The 26310-nt window shown below is 40.4% G+C and overlaps 1 protein-coding gene across 2 annotated transcripts in view; it reads left to right on the top strand.

Annotated features, from left to right (window-relative positions):
• The first annotated feature begins 1588 nt into the window (after nucleotides 1-1588).
• The window catches only part of LOC115154054 (E3 ubiquitin-protein ligase RNF152), a 56047-nt gene continuing 31325 nt past the window's right edge, over nucleotides 1589-26310 (top strand). For both annotated transcript variants that reach the window (XM_029699888.1, XM_029699898.1), the window contains exon 1: nucleotides 1589-1794. The gene's annotated coding sequence lies outside the window, so the exon portion shown is untranslated. The remainder of the gene's footprint in view (nucleotides 1795-26310) is intronic.

Below are 26310 nucleotides of genomic sequence, written 5' to 3'. Positions count from 1 at the left end.
GCACATTTTGCAATATTCTGAGTAGATAGCCCGGCCATCATGGCTAGCTATTTTGACACCCACCAAGTTTGGCACTCACCAAACTCAGATTTACTATAAGAAAAATTGGATTACCTTTGCTGTTCTTCGTCAGAATGCACTCCCAGGACTTCTACTTCATCACCCAATGTTGTTTTGGTTCCAAATAATCCATAGTTATATCCAAATAGCGGCGTTTTGTTGTGCGTTCAAGACACTATCCGAAGGGTAACGAAGGGTGACGCGCCCGGCGCGTATCGTGACCAAAAAATTCAAAATATTCCATTACCGTACTTCGAAGGATGTCAAACGCTGTTTAAAATAAATTTTTATGAGATTTTTCTCGTAAAATAGCGATAATATTCCGACCGGGAGTCGTTGTTTTCGTTCAAAGACTGAAAATGTAAACATGGAGTCGTCTCGTGCACATGCGCACCCGTCTCATTGTTCTCAGATCGACCACTTACCAAATGCTCTACTGTTTTTCAGCCAGAGACAGCAGAGTCATCATTCAACGTTCTGGCGCCTTCTGAGAGCCTATGGGAGCATTATAAAGTGTCACGTTACAGCAGAGATCCTTTGTTTTGGATAGAGATGGCAAAGAAGGCCAACTAATGTTCAGACAGGGTACTTCCTGTACAGAATCTTCTCAGGTTTTGGCCTGCCATTTCAGTTCTGTTATACTCACAGACACCATTCAAACAGTTTTAGAAACTTTGGAGTGTTTTCTATACAAAGCTAATAATTATATGCATATTCTAGTTTCTGGGCAGGAGTAATAACCAGATTAAAATGGGTAAAAAAAAATTCCGGCCATGAAAATACTGCCCCCTATCCATAACAAGTTAAATAACATTCGTAGAATATTCTTTGAACGTTACAAAAATGTTCTTTCTTAATTTTCTCAGAACAGGTTGAGGACATGACTTAAAAACAAATACATTCTGTTCTCAGTATGAACAAAACTCTCGCTGTCATCTATCTTGTTAAGTGTGTTCATGTATGTTGGCCGCGCCCACTAATTGGCCACACCTGAGTGCATGTTTCCTCTGAAATGGGGTCTGTTTGAATAGACTAAACTTACATGGCATGCTAGCTCCATCCTGGTGGAGCAGTGGACTAATTCCATGGCTAGAAAACAGAAGATTATAGGTTTGAATCTCACAGATACCGTGTCAAAATAAATGTGTTCGGCATTATTAATGCCTAAGGAAATGAAATTACATGTGTTCTATCTGTGCTTGAAGTTAAAAAGAGTTAACTCAAAATAAGCTAGCAGTGTTATTCACCTTCCAAATAGCTTATTATTTCCGTTCTCAAACCTCCCAGGAAAACGTTCAAGGAACCACCCTGTATCCTAAAAATAAACATTCCCAGAACAGGTGAATTTTTCACTTCTGTTCCCAGAACATTTAAAAAAAGTTAAGTTAAAAGAAATATTCAGTTTTACCAGTCAGGAAACATATGGCTTCGTTCCCACAAACAATGTAAGACCAAAAACATACGTTCCCACAACTTCTAAGGAACCAAATCTGCTAGCTGGGTAACCACATACTAAACGGTCTTTGCTGTCACCACTCCGTGAAGTTGCCTAGTCCACCTAGATCAAGGAGCCAGAATTTCGCAATCGCTGCCAGTCCAGTCTAGTCTATGCTCGTTCGGAGGAGACATAGCCCAGGTACAGACAGAAAAAATTATCAAACAGACACTGAAGCCGAATGTGGATTGCTGCTGTAGACTACTAAATGCATACATGACATACAGCGGATATTAAAGGTGAGATTGATATTATATTGTTGTCGTACATATTGTAATGTATGGTAGGCTATTTTGATTCTGTAAACAATATAAACTTATTTATCGGATATGTCTAAAATGTTGCAATGCGCAGGCTATCAACATTAGGCTAGGTGAGACAATGTTGGGAAGAAATATCATACCCTCTGTCTCCAGCCTGCAGCGCTCTGTTGGCTTGGTGCGTTGTCCTTTCTCCGATAATAATGTTAAAGGAAATGTTAACCATCAGACCGATTGCAAAAATAAAACATTGATTGCTCTCTGATGGACAGACATCTTTACTTTTTTCCACAAATAATTTAGCCTAGATGTCAAACTTTACGTTTTATGGCGTAGATTTCAATTTTGTTTGCAAATACATTTATAATGCGATGCATTGATAGGTGAGGTCAAAATGAAATTAAATCAATCGTTTTTTTTAGAACGCTAACAACTAATTCGAATGTTCTACCCTGTTCATAATTTGATGTAATAATTGTGTTATGCAGTTGATTTACAGTCTTTTTGTAGTTGCTTGTATGCTATTTGACTTCAGAGCCCACTCTGCTCTATATCCTCATTTCGCAGACAGAGAGAAAAGAGAAAGAATGTTGTCCCTTGCAATGTGTAGGCCTAAGTGTTTCTAACTTTTATCTAGTCTCTGGAGGGCAAAGAGCATACACTCCTTTCTTTACACACACAGACACACTAATGGTGCGCGGGTCAGCTGTTTGTTCACCCGAACCCACCCGCAATTGCTAATAACCCATCAGCAACCGCCTGACTAGGCCTATACAGTGCATTCGAAAAGTATTCAGACCCCTTGACTTCCACATTTTGTTATGTTACAGCCTTCTTCTAAAATGTATTAAATTGTTTTTTTCTCTCTCATCAATCTACACACAATACCCATAATACCAAAGCGAAAACAGGTTTTTAGAAATTTAGAAATAAAAACTGAAAATAAACATTTACATAAGTATTCAGACTCTTTACTCAGTACTTCTTGAAGCACTGTTGGGAGCGATTACAGCCTTGAGTCTTCTTGAGTATGACCCTACAAGCTTGGCATACTTGTATTTGGGGAGTTTCTCCCATTCTTCTCTGCAGATCCTCTCAAGCTCTGTCAGGTTGGATGGGGAACGTCGCTGCACAGCTATGTTCAGGTCTCTCCAGAAATGTTAGATAAGGGTCAAGTCTGGGCTCTGTTTGGGCTACTCAAGGACATTCAGAGACTTGTCCCGAAGCCACTCCTGCGTTGTCTTGGCCGTGTGCTTAGGGTCATTGTCCTGTTGGAAGGTGAACCTTCGCCCCAGTCTGAGGTCCTGAGCGCTCAGGGGCAGGTTTTCATCAAGGAACTCTCTGTACTTTGCTCTGTTCATCTTTCCCCTGATCCTAACTAGTCTCCCAGTCCCTGCCACTGAAAAACATCCCCACAGCATGATACTGCCACCACCATGCTTCACCATAGGGATGGTACCAGGTTTCCTCCAGATGTGACGCTTGGCATTCAAGCTAAAGAGTTAAATCTTGGTTTCATCAGACCAGAGAATCTTGTTTATCATGGTCTGAGAGTCCTTTAGGTGCCTTTTGGTAAACTCCAAGCGGGCTGTCATGTGCCTTTTACTGAGGAGTGACTTCCGTCTGGCCACTCTACTACAAAGGCCTGATTGGTGAAGTGCTGCAGAGATGGTTGTCCTTCTGGAAGGTTCTCCCATCTACACAGAGGAAGTCTGGAGCTCTGTCAGAGTGACCATTGGGTTTTTGGTCCCCTCCCTGACAAAGGCCCTTCTCCCCCGATTGCTCAGTTTGGCCGGGTGGACAGCTCTAGGAAGAGTCTTGGTGGTTCCAAACTGCTTCCATTTAATAATTATGGAGGCCACTGTGTTCTTGGGGACCTTCAATGCTGCAGAACATTGTTAGTACCCTGCATTTTTAATACCCTCGACGCAAGCCTGTCTCCGAGCTCTACGGACAATTCCTTTGACCTCATGCTTTGGTTTTTGCTTTGACATGCACTGTCAACTGTTAGACCTTATATATACATGTGGGTGCCTTTCCAAATCATGTCCAATCAATTGAATTTAACACAGATGGACTCCAATGAAGTTGTAGAAACATCTCAAGGACGATCAATGGAAATGGGTACCTGCGCCCAATTTCGAGTCTCATAGCAAAGTGTTTGAATACATATATAAATAAGGTATTTCTGTGTTTTTTTATTTTTAATAAATGTGCTAAAATGTCTGAAAACCTGTTTTTGATTTGTTATTATGGGGTATTGTGTGTAGATTGATTATATATATTTTTTGTTAATACATTTTAGAATAACACTGCATCGAAACAAAATGAGGAAAAAGTCAAGGGGTCTGAATACTTTCCGAATGCACTGTATGTGATAAAGTGAAAATCTGAGGATTTTCCCTAATTTATATGTTTCTGCTTATAATCTCTGACATTTTTGGAGGCTGTTTGTTAGCCAACTTGTCTATAATTAGATACATGCAGCTTCTCTTCTGTCATTATATGTTGCCATAGAAAACGAAATTAACTCTTGTTCACCAGAATAATGTCATAAATTATAGAATGAATGCTTCAATTTAGTTGACATCAGTTAAGTTTTCTCTGTGGTCTCTGCTTATTTCAGGGAGCAAAGACGTTTAGGGACTGGGGAGAAAATACAATAGGTTATAGACCTACAGTCAGTGTCCACATTTCAATTTCCATTTAACCCATCTGAACAGTAGGCTACAGTTCACGTGACATGCCATAGGCCTATTTGAAGTCCTGTCTTGTGACTGTCGAATTTGCATAACGCCTCACAATCATCACACATAACATACACTCTTAGAGTTGGTATTACATTTTTTAACACATCCTTGTGTCTAGCTTTGGACGGCATGTGTTACGTTAAACACAATCTCTGTGATTTGTGTACATTTTGTGTACATTTTTCAACACATTTTGTGTCACTTCCTGCAAATAATGTGTTAAAAGCTGAAAAACATACAACACACCCTAGATGTTATATTATTGACCAATCGAATTGCGGATCCGAAGTCATCATGTATCTATGCTGTGGCCTCACACCCTGGCATTCACACATCTTGAAAAGTGAAGTGACAACTGAAAACCTGCAGTGAGCCTCAGCCAGCCAGCAGAAGGAATATGAAACATGAAACAAGGTAAATGTACTCTTTATCTGAATAAGGTGTACATTTGAGGCTAATGCAGAGCGGACACGGCAACACTTTAGCCTTGATTTATAAAAATATAATGTGTCTCAGACGAGTTTTCAAGAAGTTAGGACATTTAAGCAAATTTCTACCATAACCGTTATCATTATCATATTTCCCAGCATGTTCTACTGCAGGTTGATTTAGAAAAATAGTTTTTATATCTGTGTTTTTGCATGTACATTGTTTGAGGCATTAATCTTATGCTACACTAAGATAAATAAAATAAATTTTTCTAAACTAATCCAATCAGTTAGTTTTTGCGTTTGTTACTGAAATCGTTCTTCCAGTCTAAATGGTATGCGTAGTCTCTACCCAATGTTCCTAACCCTGGCAGTCATTCTGAATGCAGGTTGCAGGGGAATAAAAATCCCAACTGTTGGCAGGATTCCAATAGGAATTATACATCACTTTGCATAATGTGACTTGCAGGCAGGTTTGCAAAAATCTGGTAATGTTCCCAAAATTCCCAGGATTTTTAGATATCCCAGTTGAAAGCTTCATGGAAACTGGAGGGAATATGCAGGAAACCTGGACTCCTTCAACCACATTCTCCAGGAAAGATACTGGAGTTTTCCAATGCTACTTGCAGACCAGATGTGGCCTGTAAAACCAATAGTTTCAGGCCACTGTATAGGATAATTTAGTTTTCAAAGTAAGGCCATACAAGATTTGAATGAAACCACTCACCCAGAAACTTAATTAGTGATAACCACAGGCTTGAAGAGAAGCAAATTCAATAACCATATCTGTATCACTAACAAATACAGTCATGGGTGGTAATACTACAATTCCCTCTAAAAGGCAAGGCACACTGGGAAATTATTTTGGAGGTGTGGCTTAGTGAGGGCTTGGCTTTCAGTTATCACTCCTTGGCCACCTGTGAGTAGAAGTGTTGTACCAGTTTAACTGGTCTATGGTAGAAGTTTATTCAATTGGAGGTGTGGCTTAGTGGTGGCGTGGCTTTCACTTAGATATTTTTGGCCACCTGTCAGTGGAAGTGTTTTACCATTTTACCTGGTGTATGATAGATTTTTTATGTTTACCTCTGACAAGGAATAAATGGCAACCTTATCAAGTCTGTTCTCCTGTATCTCATCTATAAAATTGTCTGAGTTAATTTCCCTGGACTGCATATCTAACTGGCACTAAAGTGTTTGAAGTCTTTCATGAAGGATATTTTGCATGTACAGAATGTAAGATTTTGTATATGGAGCACTCACTGTGTTAAATTTACAGAATGTTAAAGTGGATTACAACACACTATGTGTAAAAAAACAACACCTTTTTTAACACATCCGTGTGTTTAGTTAGGGATGACATATTGTATTACTTTAACATTGTGTTGAAAAATTTACAAAAATCATGTGTTAAATGTGCCAAAATGATGATTGTGTTAAAATTACACAACATGTATTTTTTAATACATCTGTTCTTAGAGTGTAGATCCACGATGACTTCGGATCAGCAATATGATTGGTCAATAATCTAACACATCTTGAGTGAGTTGTATGGTTGTCAGCTTTTAACATTAATTGCAGGAATTAATTCACAATGTACACATCATGTTCAGTCAACATGTCCTCCCTAACTAGACACGCGGATGTGTTAAAAAAAATATATTCTCTAAGAGTGTAGGCACTGCTATCACCATCCTCATCCCTTCTCTTTATTTTCAACTCTCCATTTCGCAGCTTTTGTCTTGTTGAATTAAACTTCGACATTGTCCTCTTTGCCTCAGTGGCTCATCAGTAACTTTTTCTACCGGTTTCCAAAAGCATTTGGTGATTGGCGTATAGGCTATTTGCCATTTGTAAAGTTAGGCCCTAAAGTTTAGGCTTACACACAGATAAATTATGAGAGAAAAAAAAATATATGCAGCCTATAGATATAAATTGCACAAGAATGATACATTTGTGGATTTCTTTTTGTATTGTTTTCTCTTTATTCAACCCCCCCCCCCCCCCCCCCCCCCCCCCCCCCCCCCCCCCCCCCCCCCCCCCGGATATAACTGTGAGGATATCTCACACATCACCAACACACACATTTGTTTTGTTATCCTTATGGAGACCAAAACATTTATTCCCATTAAAAATCCTATTTACCCTAACCCTTAACCTAACCTTAACTCCAAACCCCTAATGCTAGTTGTAACCACTTCTTTAGGACCTCTGATACCCGCAAGGATAGTAAAACCACACCCGCACACACAGTTTTTATTTTCCTATCATTTATTGATATGCATACTGAGTGATATGTGCATTTTGAGGTAAAAGATGCTTTATCATATTATATTGTAAATATCAGGAATACTGTGGTTTGGGATTGGTAGTATTCTAGCCTTCTGTATGGACCAGAGGGAATGTCCCATTCCCTATTTGGGCAGCCTTGAGCTTGGCTTTCATGGCTTTTAGTCTGAACTGCTTTGAAAAAGATAATACTGAATAATTGAAAGCCTGTTTAAGCTAGTGATATCTGTATTTTTGTATGGGCTCAATCCACCCCATCCGCTTATGTCGGCCTTCCACATCTGCGGTGGAAAGTGGCAGAGCTACAGGGCTGTTTGTCAGACCAGGAGACACCCTGAAAATCTGTCTTTTCACGAAAACGTCTGTAGCGTCCAAAATAATATGACCCCTCTATGGCAAGATGAGTCTCTCTCGAACACGATGGTGTTCTCCGTTTTGTTCTACGACTTGTCTGAAGGTAACTCAGTACAGGTTAAAATGTCTCCTAGATATAGGACAGACACTTCAAAACCTTATTCCTTATTATGTGTTTCTGCCATTTATGAACATGCTATTCAATGTGTTTCTATATTTCATCAAATCATTTTGTAATTATTTTTTTGATACCTACAGGGGTCCTAAAATAGAGGTTAAACAGTAAAGGATACTCCTACAAACTGTATATAAGAACCATGGAGGGAATTGACTTGTAAGCATAATCCGAAGTGACAAGGACAGCAGAACAAGAGGTGGTTTTAAAAACCAGATGTCTTAGAGACCCATACATGGCAGAGAGAGGCCACATTTTTGTGGAGAATTTCAGTTTCAACATTTATTTAGCGGCATCCCTCGGCTGTTTATCAAAACAAGGGGTGTGATGACCATTTTGTTGTATTTCCAATCGCAGATTTCCCCTCTAAAGATCCACTCCAGTTAGGTATTAGGTGAAGATACAGTATATGTTTCTTTAAGTCTCTCCCTTTCATTTAAACCACAGTTTTCTGTGAATGATCACCAAGTAGCTTGGTTAAGCTTCATCAAATTTAGCTACAGTTGTGTTTACGTTGTGTTTTATTTCATCTGATTTGTCAATGTTCTACTATTTTAAGTAAGGTTTTGTGCTGCTTTCGGAGAATGATTCTGGGGATAGCAACAAAGTAAATACCGCCTTGAAGTTGAGAGAGGAAGAGAAAATAAGAAGAGAGACAGAGGACGAGAGAGGAGAGCTTTTGACAGATCTGAGGCTTTGAAAATTGTCATTTGGAGTTTAATGCTCTATGGCAGGTTATTTTGGGGAGGTTTTCTACCTGCTTTTAAGGTGAGTGGGAGAGACATTTGAAATCAGTCTGAAAGCTGTGATTGTGGCGTCAGAAAAGGTTAAAGCTTTCCTCTAGATGTGACTGAAGCTGCATCCACCTGACAGGTGTTTGATGATCCAGTTTTGGAGGTGTCGCTGAAAATGCAAGGATGTGGAATTTTAGTTCAACCTACTTTCTTTAGGTAAACATGAATAGGTATGCATCTTTCCTAACTGTGTTCGCAAGTTTTTTCCAATAAAACATTTAAAGGCTGTGAGGCAAGTATGATGCTGGTCTGTATTTGTGTATGTTCACAAAAGTGGACATGGCAATTTGGTCAATGTTTTTGCCTAGTGGCCTTTCTAAAGACAAGATGCAGCTATACGTTTTGCGTGAAAACATGACAATACATAGTAGCTGAGGCAGTGGGAGTACCTTTTTGTATTTATCTCCACTATAAATGGATCAGTGATTGACACCCACACTAATTGAATCAATGGGTTGGAAGGAGGAAATTTGACAATTATAGAATACTAACTACATTTGGGTTTCAAAATGAATATGCCTCTGTTGATTTTACAGTTGGATAATCTTATGAATAAATAGAGGAAGATTCAATGCCGGGATTTATTACAATCATACATTCTTCTACATTCACACCATTCAGGTGTGTGTTTGTCTAAGATCTCCTAGGATCCATCCATCCTCACTTTCTCTCCTCCTCCTCCTCTTGCTTCTCCTCTCCTGTCTTCAATACAACACTTTCACCTCTCTTTCTCATCACCCACCTCTCGCTCTCTCTCTCTCCCCTCTCTCGCTCTCTTTCTCTTTGTTACGTTTTACAAAACTGCTCCTCCACCTCTGCTGTCCCCCTAATTAATTTCTACTTTCCAAAGATGGCTTTCTCAGGTGCTCTCTTTCCTCCTCTCTTCATCCCTTCCCCCCTCTATTAATTTGCATCCTGGCTCTAGGCTCCATGTGGCTGGCTGCCCAAGTGTTTCTCCTGGAGTCAGCTGGCTAATTGGGTCCCATCTGTTGGGAGAGAGAGAGGTCTGTGCCGAATCCAGGCTAATTTGTGTCCGGATTTTTACCATATTGACTGAGTTCTGCTGGGCCAATGGCACCATGTTCACCATTTCAGTGGTCTTAGACTCACAGAAACACCTAATAGTTTTTTTTGTAGTTGCTCATGGACTCTGTGCCATAGACTGACTGGGCAGAAATGTTCCAAATAATGCTCCTTCCATCTCCCATTCTGTAAGCTAATATTTTGAAGGTGTAACGACGAGTTGTCTTGGTAACCTAAACCTTCAGCTTGAAATGCCTCCACCCACAGCATGGAATTGTATTTTTTCCAGTATCATAGCTGGGTAAGACGTTGTCAAGAGGGCGGTCATGTGTGTTTGTGAGGAAGAAGACGCAAGATTAATCCCAATAGTGTACTTGTGATTGAGGAAGCTGTACTGTTAAACAAGCAAAACGATCCACATTACATAAGGACTAGGCTGAAGTGCATACAGATAAAGGCTTCATCACAGCTGTGTTGTTGCTATGTTATTGTTCCTGTTCTGTTCTGACCAAGTAAAAACCAAACAAACAGTACTTCCTCCCACATGCTCTCTGCACTGCCTTTAATCTCACACTGATTGCATCAAGCCTCAGCAGCTCAGAAGCAGGATGCAAACTACCCGCAGTACTGAGGAAGTGGTAAGGTCTTAAGCTTGGTGATGATCTGCAGTTGGCATGCTAGCACCCTTAAAAACAAGAACTTAAAGAGGAACCCAAAAGACACATAACACAAAGGTGCCTGTTCACACAAGCATGAGAGAAATGCCTGTCTCTTTTAACCAAAGAGTTAAAACTTCTAACAGGTAAAATAGAGGGGATAGCCTGTGTCCCAAAGGGCCCTGGTCAAAAGTAGTGGACTATAAAGGGAATAGGGTGACATTTGGGATGCAGACATAAAGTTGGTGCTACAGGCTACCTACCTACGGATATTATATTGGTAGTTCACCCAGTGCAGAGGCAGTCTATTGGATCTTGGCCACTGTGCACAACTTATCACACTGCATCTTTTGAATGTTCAATAAGACCATATGCTGTGTTTGGCTTTCATTTATGTTCTGTTCTTATTAATGCATATTATGACTCCCTCGGGTTCTCTTGTAAAATCAAACAAATGCAACCTGTTTGAAAATGTGTTTGTACCAGTCATCTGTGAATCTGCAAGATAGATAGTTTGTGTGTTCGTTTTTTTTCATGCTATAATTATATTTAGCCTGGGTTACTATAGACCGTTACCAGTCTAAATGTTGGAGTAGATACATAAACCCTGTCACTTTATCTTCCACATCATGCTGACCCATCTCTCTCTATCTCTTTCTCTCCCTCTCTTTTCTTTCTCTCTCCCCCTCCCTCTCTATTTCTCTCTGTACCTGATGACTTTGTGATTCATCATGGTTCTCATCTCCTTCCCCTCTGTGAGAGCTGTTTGTAAGAAATGTGTTTCATGCATATATATAAAAAAAATCTGACAATTGATGGGGTGCCAACAGTGACCTTCTATAATGATGGAACGTCTTTGTATCTTCCATCTGAAAAATGAGTGAAATTTATTTTGCAGAGGTAGGGTGAACAGGCGGAATGAAACAGGTTGTAAGATATTTGGCCCTGTTATGTCACATCTCCTTTCTCAGCACAAAAATAATAAAGAGAGAAGTGAAGATTTCAATGGTGATATTGAGATGGAGAGAGTGAGGGAGAACTTTCAAAGTAAGAGACTACAAGGTTACCCGCCCAGTTTTGAGAATCGAGACACAAATTGAAGCTGAATGGTCCAGGGGACTGTAATGGCGTCATTTAATGTTTTCTACTTCATGTACTTTTTGGAACTAATTTGAATTTAGGTGATATTGAGGAATTTAGGCACATTTTTAGAAGTGATAGTCCAAGTCTACAACATGTTAGTGAGCAGATATTGGTGTGTATGTGTTTGATTCTTTGAGTCTCTCCCCGACATTCATTTTGTTTTCCCGCCCTATCTAAAATGAGCTTTCCATGCATACAAACACACAGGCATATTGATACACCAGTTGCGGCGTCCCAAATGGCACCTTATTCCCTATATAGTGCACTACTTTTAACCAGATCCCGGGCTCTAGTCACATACACCAGATAAGTGCAGTGAAATGTGTTGTTTATCAGGGTCAGCCATAGTAGTATGGCACCCTTGGAACAAATTAGGGTAAAGTGCCTGGCTCAAGGGCACATTGACAGATTTTTTTTGAACCAGCAACACTTCAGTTACTAGCATTTTAGATGCATTTACCCACTGACTTGGCCATCTATCCTTAATGACAGTTTTTAATGCATTTCCGAGGCCTTCCTTGATCGCCAGTATTTAAATGCTGTTTTTCTTTCATTCACCTACTAGTTTTACTCTATTGGCTTCAAATTAGATCACTCACCATCTTCCAGGTGTTCTTGTTTTAGACGACATCTCTTCCTGTTGATAAATTGTTATTTCTAGCTTCCTGGATGTATTCTAAATTGGGACTGTGTTTGAAATGGCACCGTATTCCCTACATGGTGCACTACTTTTGTCTAGAGCCCTATGTGAACCCAATGGGACCTGATCAAAAGTAGTGCACTACATTGGGAATATGGTGCAATTTGGGACGTAGACAGTGTCTAATGGCGATGGTGAATGCATCCATTTTTGTCAGATGAAAGTGATTTACTATGCTTCAAACCAGCCATTAAAGTTACACTATGCAGAAATTGCTCTGCCATTTCCTGGTTGCTAAAACGCTAATAGTTTGCCTAATTTCAGTTTATGTGACAAAATAAGCTAGTATAGTGTAGAGAATCATTGTACCATCTAATCCGCTGTGAAATATTTTCCATTACCAAAAATATTGTTGTTTTAGCTGTTTGAAGCTGGTGTAAAAAACCGAAGGTAAAAGACGAAAAAACAAAACTTGAGAACGTGAAGCATAGAAATAGTGCACATAGAACATATCTACCAATTCTTAGACTTGCTTTCAAGTAGATCTATAACTCACATTTCTAGGAGAATTTGTTCAAGTCTCCCAAGTCTCTTGCCACTTTAAGACAACGAGAGAAGGTAGAGGTAGCATCGGCAGGGGTGGCAGTGATTATTTTAGCATTTGGTGGCAGTGATTATTTTAGCATTTAGCTGCAGATAACCCATCACAACATTGAAAGGTGAAAGAACGCATAACCACACTCACGGTTGTTTTCATAGAAAAGTTGTCGCACACAGCACAGCATGGCTTCACAGCACACGTGGTCTTCTGTTACATTTTGGTTTGTATTGAACAGACCTTGTTTTCAGAGTGTGTACGACCCCCCCAGAATCAAGAGATCATCTTCGACCTTGAGGGATTGCTGATGAGTGCGTAGTTGGCCAGTGTGTCTGAGAAAATGCGGTGGCAGTTGTGGCTGGTGAATGAATGGAATGGTTTGATAGCGTTCCACTAATTTCACTTCAGCCACTACTAGGGGCCATCTTCCCCTCACCAGCCTCTATTGGGTGTTTGGTAGATTAATGGTGATCTCAAACAGAGTGTGTAGAGGGTACAGAGGTGAACAGTGTGTGTGGTGAACTGAGTGGTTCCCTGGAGCTCTCCAGGCTCTTTCAGGGGTGACTTATTTTCCTCCTTCATCAGACAGGTCAGTCAGTCTGGCCACCGACCCGGCTCATCGTTCTTACCAATACTAAACACCTCATGGTGGTGTTTCCTGCTTGTTTTAACACATACTCAGAAAAGTCCAGACAACTCTCAGGACAGACAGTGGTAGAAATCATTTTTACATTTTAGTCATTTAGCAGACACTCTTATCCAGAGCGACTTACAGTAGTGAATGCATACATTTCATGCATTTTTTGTTGTTGTTGTACTGGCCCCCTGTGGGAATCGAACCCACAACCCTGGCGTTGCACACACCATGCTGGCGTTGCAAACACCATGCTCTACCAACTGAGCCACAGGGAATCAACACTGTCCTGTCATCCCCATCTGTATTTGGGCCATATGGGAAAATCTGTGTGTACCATCATGCCAACTCATTGTCACTTATTTTCATGCCAAACAATGGAGTTGGCAAGAGAACAAACATATCTGGGACCAGGTTAGGAAACCAGTATAAAGGACTCAAAATGGAAGGACTTTAGCTTTGATTGGGTTGCTCTAATGATCATCATCATTACCTTGAAGGAAGAGGCTTTTATTTTTTGTGTGGGAAACATTATTTGTCAAATGATCCAGAAATGATTGATGGATGGAGTGTGTGATGTAAGGAGGACGGTTAACATACAACGGTTGGAGAAACAGACCTTGAAGCTAGTACGTAGCTGTCAATGAGGAATTTGTCATATGATAATTGAATGTTCATGTTGACTGGAAAATATTTCACTTCTGAAGAGTCGCTGTTGATTACAGTCTATGCCAAAGAGAAACTGTAAAGTAAGAAGAGATATTTGAAGCCCAGAGAGAGAGAGAGAGAGAGAGGAGAGAGAGATGAGCGAGAGAAATGAGAAAGACAGAGAGGGTGATAAATGCCTGTCAGGGTAAGATTGATGGTTACAGTGTAATATCTCTAGAGCATCAAACTATAGAATGATGTTGTGACAGAGAAGAGAGATATGACCCCTCAGAGAGTATCCTTTACTGCTTCCCAAATGGCACCCTAATTCCATTATAGGTCACTATTTTTTACCAGGACTCATAGGGCTCTGGTCAAAACTAGTGCACTATAAAGGTAATAGGAGGGCATTTGGCACTCATGCAGTGTCGTTTACTAGGTACAGTCGTTAATGTGACACTGCACATGTCGACCCATGACCTTTTTATTGACCAGATGATGAACTGCAGCCAATAGACTCATCAACCGTAGTTCACAATGGCTTATTTTTTTCACCCTTGCTCTCTCTCCTTCTCTCTTTCTAGTGCACTACGTAGGGAGTAGGGTGCCATTTTGGATGCAGACTCAGTCTGCCTGACAGGCACTCACTCTCACATCACATCAAATCAAATGTTATTTGTCCCTTGCTTCGTAGCAGGGGTGTGTTTGAGACCACCTAAACCAAGACCGATTCAAGACCAAGACAGGAACATATCGAGTCCGAGTCAAGACCGAGACCGGGATGGGGGACAAGGGGTACGAGACAGGGTCAAGACCGAGACAAGAAAAATGCGAGTCCAATTCAAGACATGATTGTAATTTTGTCAAATCACCACCATTATAAAAACTGTCCAGTATTTCTGTCTTCACATTTCAGGACAACTTACAGAAATACAGAAAAAATTCATGCTAAGCTAAAAGTAGAGCACAGTTGGGAACAATGGGCCTTCTACACCTTCAGAGAAGGGCTAAGGATTTATAGAAATTATTATATTATTATTTTATTTTAAATTATGTTCTTATTTAATCTCTTCAGTTTTTGTTGAAAAGGAAAGGGTTAACACAAAAGATTAAAAAAAGTAACCAATCAGGATTTTTCATTGCTGGTCTCAGGGGAGATAAATCAAAGTCAGCCATTGGCTAGGCCATCAGAAGCCAGATAAAGGCATCTGCCATTCAACTGTATTAGGGCAAACATTTTGGAGTGACAGTGGAATCGACCAATCACATTTTGACTTAATGAGTGGGACCATTTTAACAAAATTCTGCCTTCTTGAAGGCCAAAAGGTCACTGCGCAAGAGCGAACCGTAGTTTTCCCACGGTCTAACTAGCTAGCTTTTGTTGTCGGCTAGTTTGCAGTTTGAACCTTTACACCGGGGTTCCTCAAAAGCCTTTTCTGAGGGGTTACTCAAGGATCCTTTTCAATTGGAAAGGTTCTGCCGGTGTGGCAACCCAAAAGGTTATTCCAGGCACCTTTACTTCTAAGAGTGCACGGTAAGTTTAGCATATAGTCTCCTGGAGGTTAGGGGCCCTTCCAAAAATGCACACTATTCCCTATGAAGAGCTCTGCTTTTAACCAGAGCAAGTGCACTGCTTTTGACCAAAGAAAACAAATAGGAAATAGGGTGCCAGTTGGGATGTAAACAAAGTTATGCATGAAGGAGGGATTTATAAATTGGTATGTAAGTGGGGTCCTGTTTTGTTTCTCCCTCCTGCCCTCTGTTCGCTGGCCAGGTTGCTAGATATATTATTCTCCCTCTCTTTCCTCCCTCTGCCTGACTAGCCATAGGCATCTCATTTTACTTTCAGATTTGACTCGGGGAATGAATCTGAAAGTTATTTTCCCTACCGAAGAATTGTCTTGCTGTGGTGGTGGCATGGTTGAGCTGGAGTCAAACAGGGTAGGGTTTTCTGCTGGGTAGGACTGGCTGAGTCTGTGAGGCTGGAAACGAGGGGTGGGGTTAGGGGAGTTGTTAACAGGTTATTATCCCGAGAGGGAAGTGTGTGCCTGTGTGTGTGTGCATGCATGTGTACATGTGTACATGTACAATACCACTCAAATGTTTGGACATACCTTCTCATTCAAGGGTTTTTCTTTATTTTTACTATTTTCTACATTGTAGAATAATTGTGAAGAAATCAACCATATGAAATAGCACATATGGAATCATGTAGTAACCCAAAAAGTGTTAAACAACTCAGAAAGATTTTAGATTCTTCAAAGTAGCCACCCTTTGCCTTGAGGACAGCTTTGTACACCCTTGGCATTCTCTGTGTCCCAACTTTTGACTGGTACTGTATGTGAATTTGTCCCAATACTATTGCTCCCCTAAAATGGGGGGATTATATACAAAAAGTGTTGTAATTTCTAAACGGTTAACCTGATATGGATGAAAATACCCCCATTAAAGCTGACAATCTGCTCTTAAACCTCATAGTCATTGTTTAATTTAAAATCCAAACTTTTTAGTATAGAGTCAAAATAAGAAAAAATGCTTCATTGTCCCAATAATTACTAAAGGGCACTGTATTTTTAGCACACAAAGGCTTCATAATTCATAAAGGATGTTAACTGACTGATAATATCTCAAAGAATAAAACATATAAGATATCCCAAGCATGTGTTAACCTCAGACCTTATTTGTGGCATATACAGTGGGGGGGGAAAGTATTCGATCCCCTGCTGATTTTGTATGCTTGCCTACTGACAAAGAAATGATCAGTCTATAATTTTAATGGTAGGTTTATTTGAACAGTGAGAGACAGAATAACAAAAAAATATAGAGAAAAATGCACGTCAAAGATGTTATAAATTGATTTGCATTTTAATGAGGGAAATAAGTATTTGACCCCCTCTCAATCAGAAAGATTTCTGGCTCCCAGGTGTCTTTTATACAGGTAACGAGCTGAGATTAGGAGCACACTTTTAAAGGGAGTGCTCCTAACCGCAGCTTGTTACCTGTATAGAAGACACCTGTCCACAGAAGCAATCAATCAATCAGATTCCAAACTATCCACCATGGCCAAGACCAAAGAGCTCTCCAAGGATGTCAGGGACAAGATTGCAGACCTACACAAGGTTGAAATGGGCTACAAGACCATCGCCAAGCAGCTTGGTGAGAAGGTGACAACATTTGGTGCGATTATTCGCAAATGGAAGAAACACAAAAGAACTGTCAATATCCCTCGGCCGGGGGCTCCATGCAAAATCTCACCTCGTGGAGTTGCAATGATCATGAGAACGGTGAGGAATCAGCCCAGAACTACACGGGAGGATCTTGTCAATGATCTTAAGGCAGCTGGGACCATAGTCACCAAGAAAACAATTGGTAACACACTACGCCGTGAAGGACTGAAATCCTGCAGCACCCGCAAGGTCCCTTGCTCAAGAATACTTATACATGCCTGTCAGAAGTTTGCCAATGAACATCTGAATGACTCAGAGGACAACTGGTGAAAGTGTTGTGGTCAGATGAGACCAAAATGGAGCTCTTTGGCATCAACTCAACTCGCCGTGTTTGGAGGAGGAGGAATGCTGCCTATGACCCCAAGAACACCATCTCCATCGAAAAACATGGAGGTGGAAACATTATGCTTTGGGGGTGTTTTTCTGCTAAGGGGACAGGACAACTTCACCGCATCATTTGACGGGGCACTGTACTGTCAAATCTTGGGTGAGAACCTCCTTCCCTCAGCCAGGGCATTGAAAATGGGTCGTGGATGGGTATTCCAGCATGACAATGACCCATAACACACGGCCAAGGCAACAAAGGAGTGGCTCAAGAAGAAGCACATTAAGGTCCTGGAGTGGCCTAGCCAGTCTCCAGACCTTAATCCCATAGAAAATCTGTGGAGGGAGCTGAAGGTTCGAGTTGCCAAACGTCAGCCTCGAAACCTTAATCTGTTGGGGCTAGGGGGCAGTATTTGCACGGCCGGATAAAAAACATACCCGATTTAAACTGGTTACTACTCTTGCCCAGAAAAGAGAATATGCATATAATTAGTAGATTTGGATAGAAAACACTCTACAGTTTCTAAAACTGTTTGAATGGTGTCTGTGAGTATAACAGAACTCATATGGCAGGCCAAAACCTGAGAAGATTCCATACAGGAGGTGCCCTGTCTGACAATTTGTTCTCCTTCTGTGGCATCTCTATCGAAAATACAGCATCTCTGCTGTAACGTGACATTTTCTAAGGCTTCCATTGGCTCTCAGAAGGCGTCAGAAAGTGGAATGATGTCTCTCCTGTCGCTGGGCGAAAAACAGCAGGAGATTTTGTGAGTGGTCAGGCTGAGAACAGTGACACTGGAGATGCGCGTTCATGCGAATTCAATTTTTTTTTCTTTCAGCCTTTGAATGAATACAACGTCGCCCGGTTGGAATATTATCGCTATTTTATGAGAAAAATAGTATAAAAATAGTTTTTAAACAGCGTTTGACATGCTTCAAAGTACGGTAATGGAATATTTTGCATTTTTTTGTCACGAAATGCGCTCGCGCATCACCCTTCGGATACTGACCTGAACGCACAAACAAAACGGAGCTATTTGAATATAACTATGGATTATTTGGAACCAAAACAACATTTGTTGTTGAAGTAGAAGTCCTGGGAGTGCATTCTGACGAAGAACAGCAAAGGTAATCCAATTTTTCTTATAGTAAATCTGAGTTTGGTCAAACTTGGGCCAAGCTTGACGCTGTAAAGCCTTTTTGAAATCGGACAATGTGGTTAGATTAATGAGAGTCTTGTCTTTAAAATGGTGTAAAATAGTCATATATTAGAGAAATTGAAGTTATAGCATTTTTGAGGTATTTGTATTTCGAGCCACCTTGTATTTGTATTTTGACGCAAACGTCCCACCTTGCCCAGGGAGGATAATGACTTGGAGATGATCTGCAAAGAGGAGTGGGACAAAATCCCTCCTGAGATGTGTGCAAACCTGGTGGCCAACTACAAGAAACGTCTGACCTGTGTGATTGCCAACAAGGGTTTTGCCACCAAGTACTAAGTCATGTTTTGCAGAGGGGTCAAATACTTATTTCCCTCATTAAAATGCAAATCAATTCATAACATTTTTGACATGTGTTTTTCTGGCTTGTTTTGTTGTTATTCTGTCTCTCACTGTTCATATAAACCTACCATTAAAATTATAGACTGATCATTTCTTTGTAAGTGGGCAAACGTACTTAATCAAATACTTTTTTCCCCCACTGTATCTCAAAATCCAATTATTTTCCCCATTTAATATCTCCAATAGGAATGGCCAACATAGGCAGGTAAACATGCCATAATTAATACAGCATGTACACAGCATGCATTGATTTCAAGAAATGTTGCATAATTTTTTAAGTTGTTGCGTCATATTTCTTTGCATACTTTCCGTTGAAGCTTGCTTAAAAATATTTACAAACAGAGTACGCATTCGAGAAGTGCCCTCTGTGCTCAGTTTTGCAGACTTTTATTCGGACTCATACTCCATCCTGTGCTCCATTTTTGTGTCTTCAGTGTACGATAGTATGCATTTTGAGAAACACCCAGTGTTTTTCACCTCCATCAACAAAACACCAAATTATGACATTTTTGGTGGAAGAATGGTGTCGAATACTTCTAATAAAGTTCCAGACACTTGTAGAATCTATGCCAAGCTGCATTGAAGCTGCTCTGGCAACTCATGGTGGCCCAACGCCCTATGAAGAGACAGGTTAGTGTTTTTCGTCACAAATCTTGTTCTGGAGGTAGCTCGGCATAGTGGTCAGTCGCTTGCACAGCCACAAAGTCATAAAATTAGATTTTTAAACCTAACCCTAACCTTAACCACACTTCTAATCGTAATGCCTTATCCTAACCTTCAATTAAGACCAAAAAGTACATTTTTGTTTTCATGAATTCTACAATATAGCTAATTTTGACTTTGCAGCCAGCCTATCTAGCGGAAATCACTCAGTTCTGCCTCCAGAAAATTTGATTGTTTTTAGTTTTTTTGGGCAGTTACCTGTAGGTTGTTAATTTTTATGCAAGGCTTGTGAGCCATGTACACATACATTTATAATGATTTGGACTGGAATCTAATACCTACCACAGTGTATTTTAGAGTTTTCCAGCACCATCATCAAAATACCAAATTATGAAATTTCTGGTGGAAGAATGATGTCCCATCCCTCCAATAGAATTCCAGACACATGTACAATGCCTTTGGAAAGTATTCAGACCACTTGACGTTTCCGTCATTTTGGTACGTTACAGCCTTATTCTAAAATGTAATAAAAATAAAGTTTCCCTCATCAATCTACACACAATACCCCATAACGACAAAGCAAAAACAGGTAAAAGAGTTATGGAAATATAGCATTTACAGTTGACGTCGGATGTTTACATACACTTAGGTTGGAGTCATTAAAACAACTGTTTACAGACATCGTTTCACTTATAATTCACTGTATCACAATTCCAGTGGGTCAGAAGCTTACATACACTAAGAGCGACTGTGCCTTTAAACAGCTTGGAATATTCTAGAAAATTATATCATGGCTTTAGAAGCTTCTGATAGGCTAATTGACATCATTTGAGTCAATTGGAGGTGTACCTGTGGATGTATTTCAAGGCCTACCTTCAAACTCAGTGCCTCTTTGCTTGATATCATGGGAAAATCAAAAGAAATCAGCCAAGACCTCAGAAAAACAATTGTAGACCTCCACAAGTCTGGTTCATCCTTGGGAGCAATTTCCAAACGCCTGAAGGTACCACGATCATCTGTAACACCAATAGTACACAAGTGTGAACACCATGGGACCATGCAGCTGTCATACCGCTCAGGAAGGAGACGCGTTCTGTCTCCTAGAGATGAATGTACTTTGGTGCGAAGAGTACAAATCAATCCCAGAACAACAGCATAAAGGCCTGATTTGTGGAGTGCTGCAGAGATGGTTGTCCTTCTGGAACGTTCTCCCATCTCAACACATCAATTCTGGAGAGTCTTAGAAGTTCCATACTGCTTCCATTTAAAATCAATGGAGGCCACTGTGTTCTTAGGGACCTTCAATGCTGTAGAAATGTTTTGGTACCCTTCCCAGATCGGTGCCTCGTCACAATCGTGCCTCAAAGCTCTACGGAAAATTCCTTTGACCTCATGGCTTGGTTTTTGCTCTGACATGCAAGTCATCTGTGGGACCTTATATAGACAGGTGTGTGCCTTTCCAAATCATGTCCAATCAATTGAATTTACCACAGGTGGATGCAATCATGTTGTAGAAACATCTCAAGGATAGTCAATGGAAACAGGATGCACCTCAGCTCAATTTTGAGTCTCATAAGCAAAGGTTCTGAATACATATGTAAATAAGGTTTTACTGTTTTTTATTTTTAATACATTTGCAAAAAAAATGGCTTCATCATTATGGGGTATTGTGTGTAGATTGATTAGGAAAACATTTCATTTAATACATTTTAGAATAAGGCTGTAACGTAACAAAATGTGGAAAACGTCGAGGGGTCTGAATACTTTCCCAATGCACTGTATAATCTATGCCAAGGCGCATTGAATCTATTCTGTTCTGTTGGCTTGCGGTGGCCCAACGCTCTATTTTAATATTCTTTATGGTGTTGTTTCCTTTATTTGTATGTACACTTTTGGAAAGATAGTGCCATCTAAAACCTAAAAGGGTTCTCCGGCTATCCTCTTTGGAGAAGCCTTTGAAGATCCCTTTATTGGCTCGAGGTAGAACCCTTTTGGGTTCTTTGGAAAAAATCTTTCCCCAGAGGGTTCTACATGGAACCCAAAAGAGTTCTAACTGGAACCAAAAAGGAATCCTTTTGGAACCCTTTTTCTAAGAGTGTGCAGTAAAGCTTGTGAGCCATGCACACACGCAATTAGAATAAAGTGGAGTGTAATCTAATACCTAACACATATCTCTATCCCAAATGGCACTACATTTCCTATATTGTGCACTATATAGTGAATAGGGTGTCATTTGAGACACAGCCCCTGTCATTCTAGCTACAGCTGCATATACATTTATATAGCAGTTTAATCTGAATAATAAATGTTATTATTAAAAGCTTTTCCTTCCCTCACTGGTATAGGACAGTGTCTGTGTCCCAAATGGCACCTTATTCTCTACATAGTGCCCTACTTTTGACCATAGTACTATGGGCCCCGGTGAAAAATAATGCACTACATAGGGAATAGGGTGCCATTTGGGACATAGCCTGGGATAGTATATACCTGGTAATGAGGAGAGCACCCCAGGGCCTATTGCATTCATTGTGCAGCAGGCAGCAACTAGAGTGGTATAATTCAGTAATGAATTGCTTTAGTGCCTGGACAGCACTGTAATGGTTTTGGAGATTAACAATTAGGCTTACCTGTATGTACAAGGTGTGTGTGCTATGTCCTTTTTCTATCTCTCTCTCTCTTTTTCTCTCTCTCTGTCTCCCTGTACTCTCTCTCTATTTATCTACCCCCCTTCTCTCTATTTATCTACCCCCCTTCTCTCTATTTATCTACCCCCCTTCTCTCTATTTATCTACCCCCCTCTCTCTACCTCCAGAGAGACGATCAGTAGGTGATGACAAAATTCAAAAATTACAACTGCACTTCACAGAAGCTTCGGTGAAATCATTGAGCTCTAGGTAGCAAGAGCCGGGAAATGTTAGATCGAGGCTAGCCAGATCTGTCTGGCCGTGTCTAGACTTGACAGTTCATGAAGCTTTAGTAATTTGATCATAGAGTTCTGATCATGGAATTCTGAATGCGTCATGCATCTACACCTACAGTTGAAGTCGGAAGTTTACATACACTTAGGTTGGAGTCATTAAAACTTGTTTTCAACCACTCCACAAATGTCTTGTTAACAAACTATAGTTTTGGCAAGTCGGTTAGGACATCTACTTTGTGCATGACAAGTCATTTTCCAACAATTGTTTACAGACAGATTATTTCACTTATAATTCACTGTATCACAATTCCAGTGGGTCAGAAGTTTACATACACTAAGTTGACTGTGCCTTTAAACAGCTTGGAAAATTCCAGAAAATTATGTCATGGCTTTAGAAGCTTCTGATAGGCTAATTGACATCATCTGAGGTGTACCTGTGGATGTATTTCAAGGCCTACCTTCAAACTCAGTGCCTCTTTGCTTGACATCATGGGAAAATCAAAAGAAATCAGCCAAGACCGCATAAAAAAATTGTAGACTTCCACAAGTCTGGTTCATCCTTGGGAGCAATTTCCAAACGCCTGAAGGTACCACGTTCATCTGTACAAACAATAGTACCCAAGTATAAACACCATGGGACCACGTAGCCTTCATACCGCTCAGGAAGGAGACGCGTTCTGTCTCCTAGAGATGAACGTACTTTGGAGCGAAAAGTGCAAATCAATCCCAGAACAACAGCAAAGGACCTTGTGAAGATGCTGGAGGAAACAGGTACAAAAGTATCTATATCCACAGTAAAACAAGTCCTATATAAACAAAACCTGAAAGGCTGCTCAGCAAGGAAGAAGCCACTGCTCCAAAACCACCATAAAATCCAGACTACGGTTTGCAACTGCACATGGGGACAAAGATTGTACTTTTGGGGGAAATGTCCACTTTTCTGATGAAACAAAAATACAACTGTTTGGCCATAATGACCATCGTTAGGTTTGGAGGAAAAAGGGGGAGGCTAGCAAGCCGAAGAACACCATCCCAACCGTGAAGCACGGGGGTGGCAGCATCATGTTGTGGGGTTGCTTTGCTGCAGGAGGGACTGGTGCACTTCATAAAATTTATGGCATCATGAGGACGGAAATTCATCTAGATGTATTGAAGCAACATCTCAAGACATCAGTCAGGAAGTTAAAGCTTGGTTGCAAATGGGTCTTCCAAACGGACAAGGACCCCAAGCATACTTCCAAAGTTGTAGCAAAATGGCCTAAGGACAACAAAGTCAAGGTATTGGAGTGGCCATCACAAAGCCCTGACCTCAATCCTATAGAACATTTGTGGGCAGAACTGAAAAAGTGTGTGCGAGCAAGGAGGCCTACAAACCTGACTCAGTTACACCAGCTCTGTCAGGAGGAATGGGCCAAAATTCACCCAATTTATTGTGGGAAGCTTGTGGAAGGCTACCCGAAATGTTTGACCCAAGTTAAACAATTTAAAGGCAATGCTACCAAATACTAATTGAGTGTATGTAAACTTCTGACCCACTGGGAATGTGATGAAAGAAATAAAAGCTGAAATAAATCATTCTCTCTGCTATTATTCTGACATTTCACATTCTTAAAATAAAGTGGTGATCCTAACTGACCTAAGACGGGGAATTTTTACGAGGATTAAATGTCAGGAATTGTGAAAAACTTAAGTTTAAATGTAGTTGGCTAAGGTGTATGTAAACTTCCGACTTCAACTGTACATTTAAATGTGTCTACCGTGTCCACAGTGTGTCCGGATTCCCTTTTCCCGTGATCTATTCAAATGCCAGTATGCATTCTACAAACGGTGGAAGAGGTAACATATGATAATAATACTACAACAACTGATGGCAGTAGCTAACAGCTGTAGCTAACAAGTCAGCAAACATCTGTAGCTTGCCAGCAAGCTAACAAGCAACGCTAAAGGGATTGTAAACGGGTTAGCATAACTCTAGCCAAACCCCCAAAGGTTTTTCTAAATATTAGCTAGCTTGCTAGAGTTTGAGGCCAGCGAACATGTTCCTCACACACTAGGATTGTATTACCTCCAACGTAATAATGAAAAGGTGCCTCTCGGTCCCAAAACACAAGTTTTCTGGAAACTTGTGGGAGGAGTGCTGATGTTGTTGTCCACTGTATGATCTTTCGGTAGCCTGATTGCATCCAGACTGAGGAGAAATCCTCACACAATGCACCTCTGAATATCTCCTGAAGTGGTCAGCCAGATCTGAACACAATCAGACCACAAACTGACTTTTGTGCATCGAGACCCATGTTTTCAATGTGATCTTTGTATTCTGATAGCAGAAGTCACATGTTAGTGTCAAGTGTAGACACGACCTATGTGGGCCAGCTAACCCTTCTGGTGTTGATTGTCATTCCAAACATGTCGCCAGAAAGACAAGGACGATTGAGGAGTTGGCTGGGGCACAAATAGGCCTAGATCTAGCAGGATAGGGAAATCAAATGTACCTTGGTTGTATGATAGAATTCCTTCCCACAGATCCCAAGTCCAACAATCATTCTGCTACAGGGTCTCTTTCTCTCTCTTCTCTCCCTCCCCTTTCCATTCCCTCTAATCACTACAGACAGCTGGGCTGTAGAACCAAAGCCTATTAGACAATGCAGATGACAAGAAAGAGATGGAGCAAGAGAGAGGAAATGAATGAAAGAGAAAGAGAGCAGCAGAAAGGGAGAGCTGAGAGAAAGGGAGAAAATTAGCTGTGGAAAGAAAAAGGCCAGGGATGTAGAATAAGCCATGTCTAGCTTGTCTTAACATTTCTGTGTCCCAAATGAAACCCCATTCCCTGCATACACTGCAAAACATTTCCTGTAATTTTTACAGTAAATTACTGGCAGCACAGTGGCCAGTAGATTACTGTAAATGTACAGTAAAATACTTGCAGCACAGAAGCCAGTACATTTCTGTAGATTTACAGGACCTTCACTGAAACACAAATTTACTGCATATTACTGACTAATGCAAAATACTGTATATCTAGAATTTACAGTGCATTACTGGAAGCACAGTGGTTAATAAACTGTTTCAGATTTACATTGCAGGCAGCTAATGCCAACGATGGGCAGTATTTCTGCTACATATATTTGATATAGGTATTTCAAAATTGTAATTCACTGGCCTGAAGCACAAAACATATTTTTGTAAATGTTTTATTAGAATACATTTATTTTGTATTAACTACACTAACATTCTTGATAACAGTAAGATTATTTTTTTACTTGCTATGACTGTTATATGTTCTTGTTTATATATCTTAGTTCAATTCACTGACTGTAAGTTGCTTTGAATAAGAGCGTCTGCCGAAACAAGGCCAAATTTGATAGTAATTTGAGGGTGGAGCTCACTAGAATAATACCCAGCAGTGTGTTTCGCAAGTGTTCATGTTACATTTACATTTTGGGCATTTAGCAAAATGTACATTTTGTCCAGAGCGATATACAGTCAGCATTAATCTAAGGTTGATTAAAAAAAAAACATCTCACAGTTTCTGTAACCGGTACTGAGGATGTTGTTGTAGTTAAAGCAGGAATCCACAGGTTGTGTGCAGTCCTATGTTGTCATACTTTTTCTGTAGGGTTTTCTAGTGATGGGAAAATGAAGCCTCCTGAAGCATTGTGGCTTTCCAGCC

This window comes from Salmo trutta, chromosome 2 (genome assembly GCF_901001165.1).
Source record: "Salmo trutta chromosome 2, fSalTru1.1, whole genome shotgun sequence".
Taxonomy (NCBI): domain Eukaryota; kingdom Metazoa; phylum Chordata; class Actinopteri; order Salmoniformes; family Salmonidae; genus Salmo; species Salmo trutta.
The sequence above is the reverse complement of the archived record's forward strand: the minus strand, read 5'-3'. Positions and strand labels throughout refer to the sequence as shown.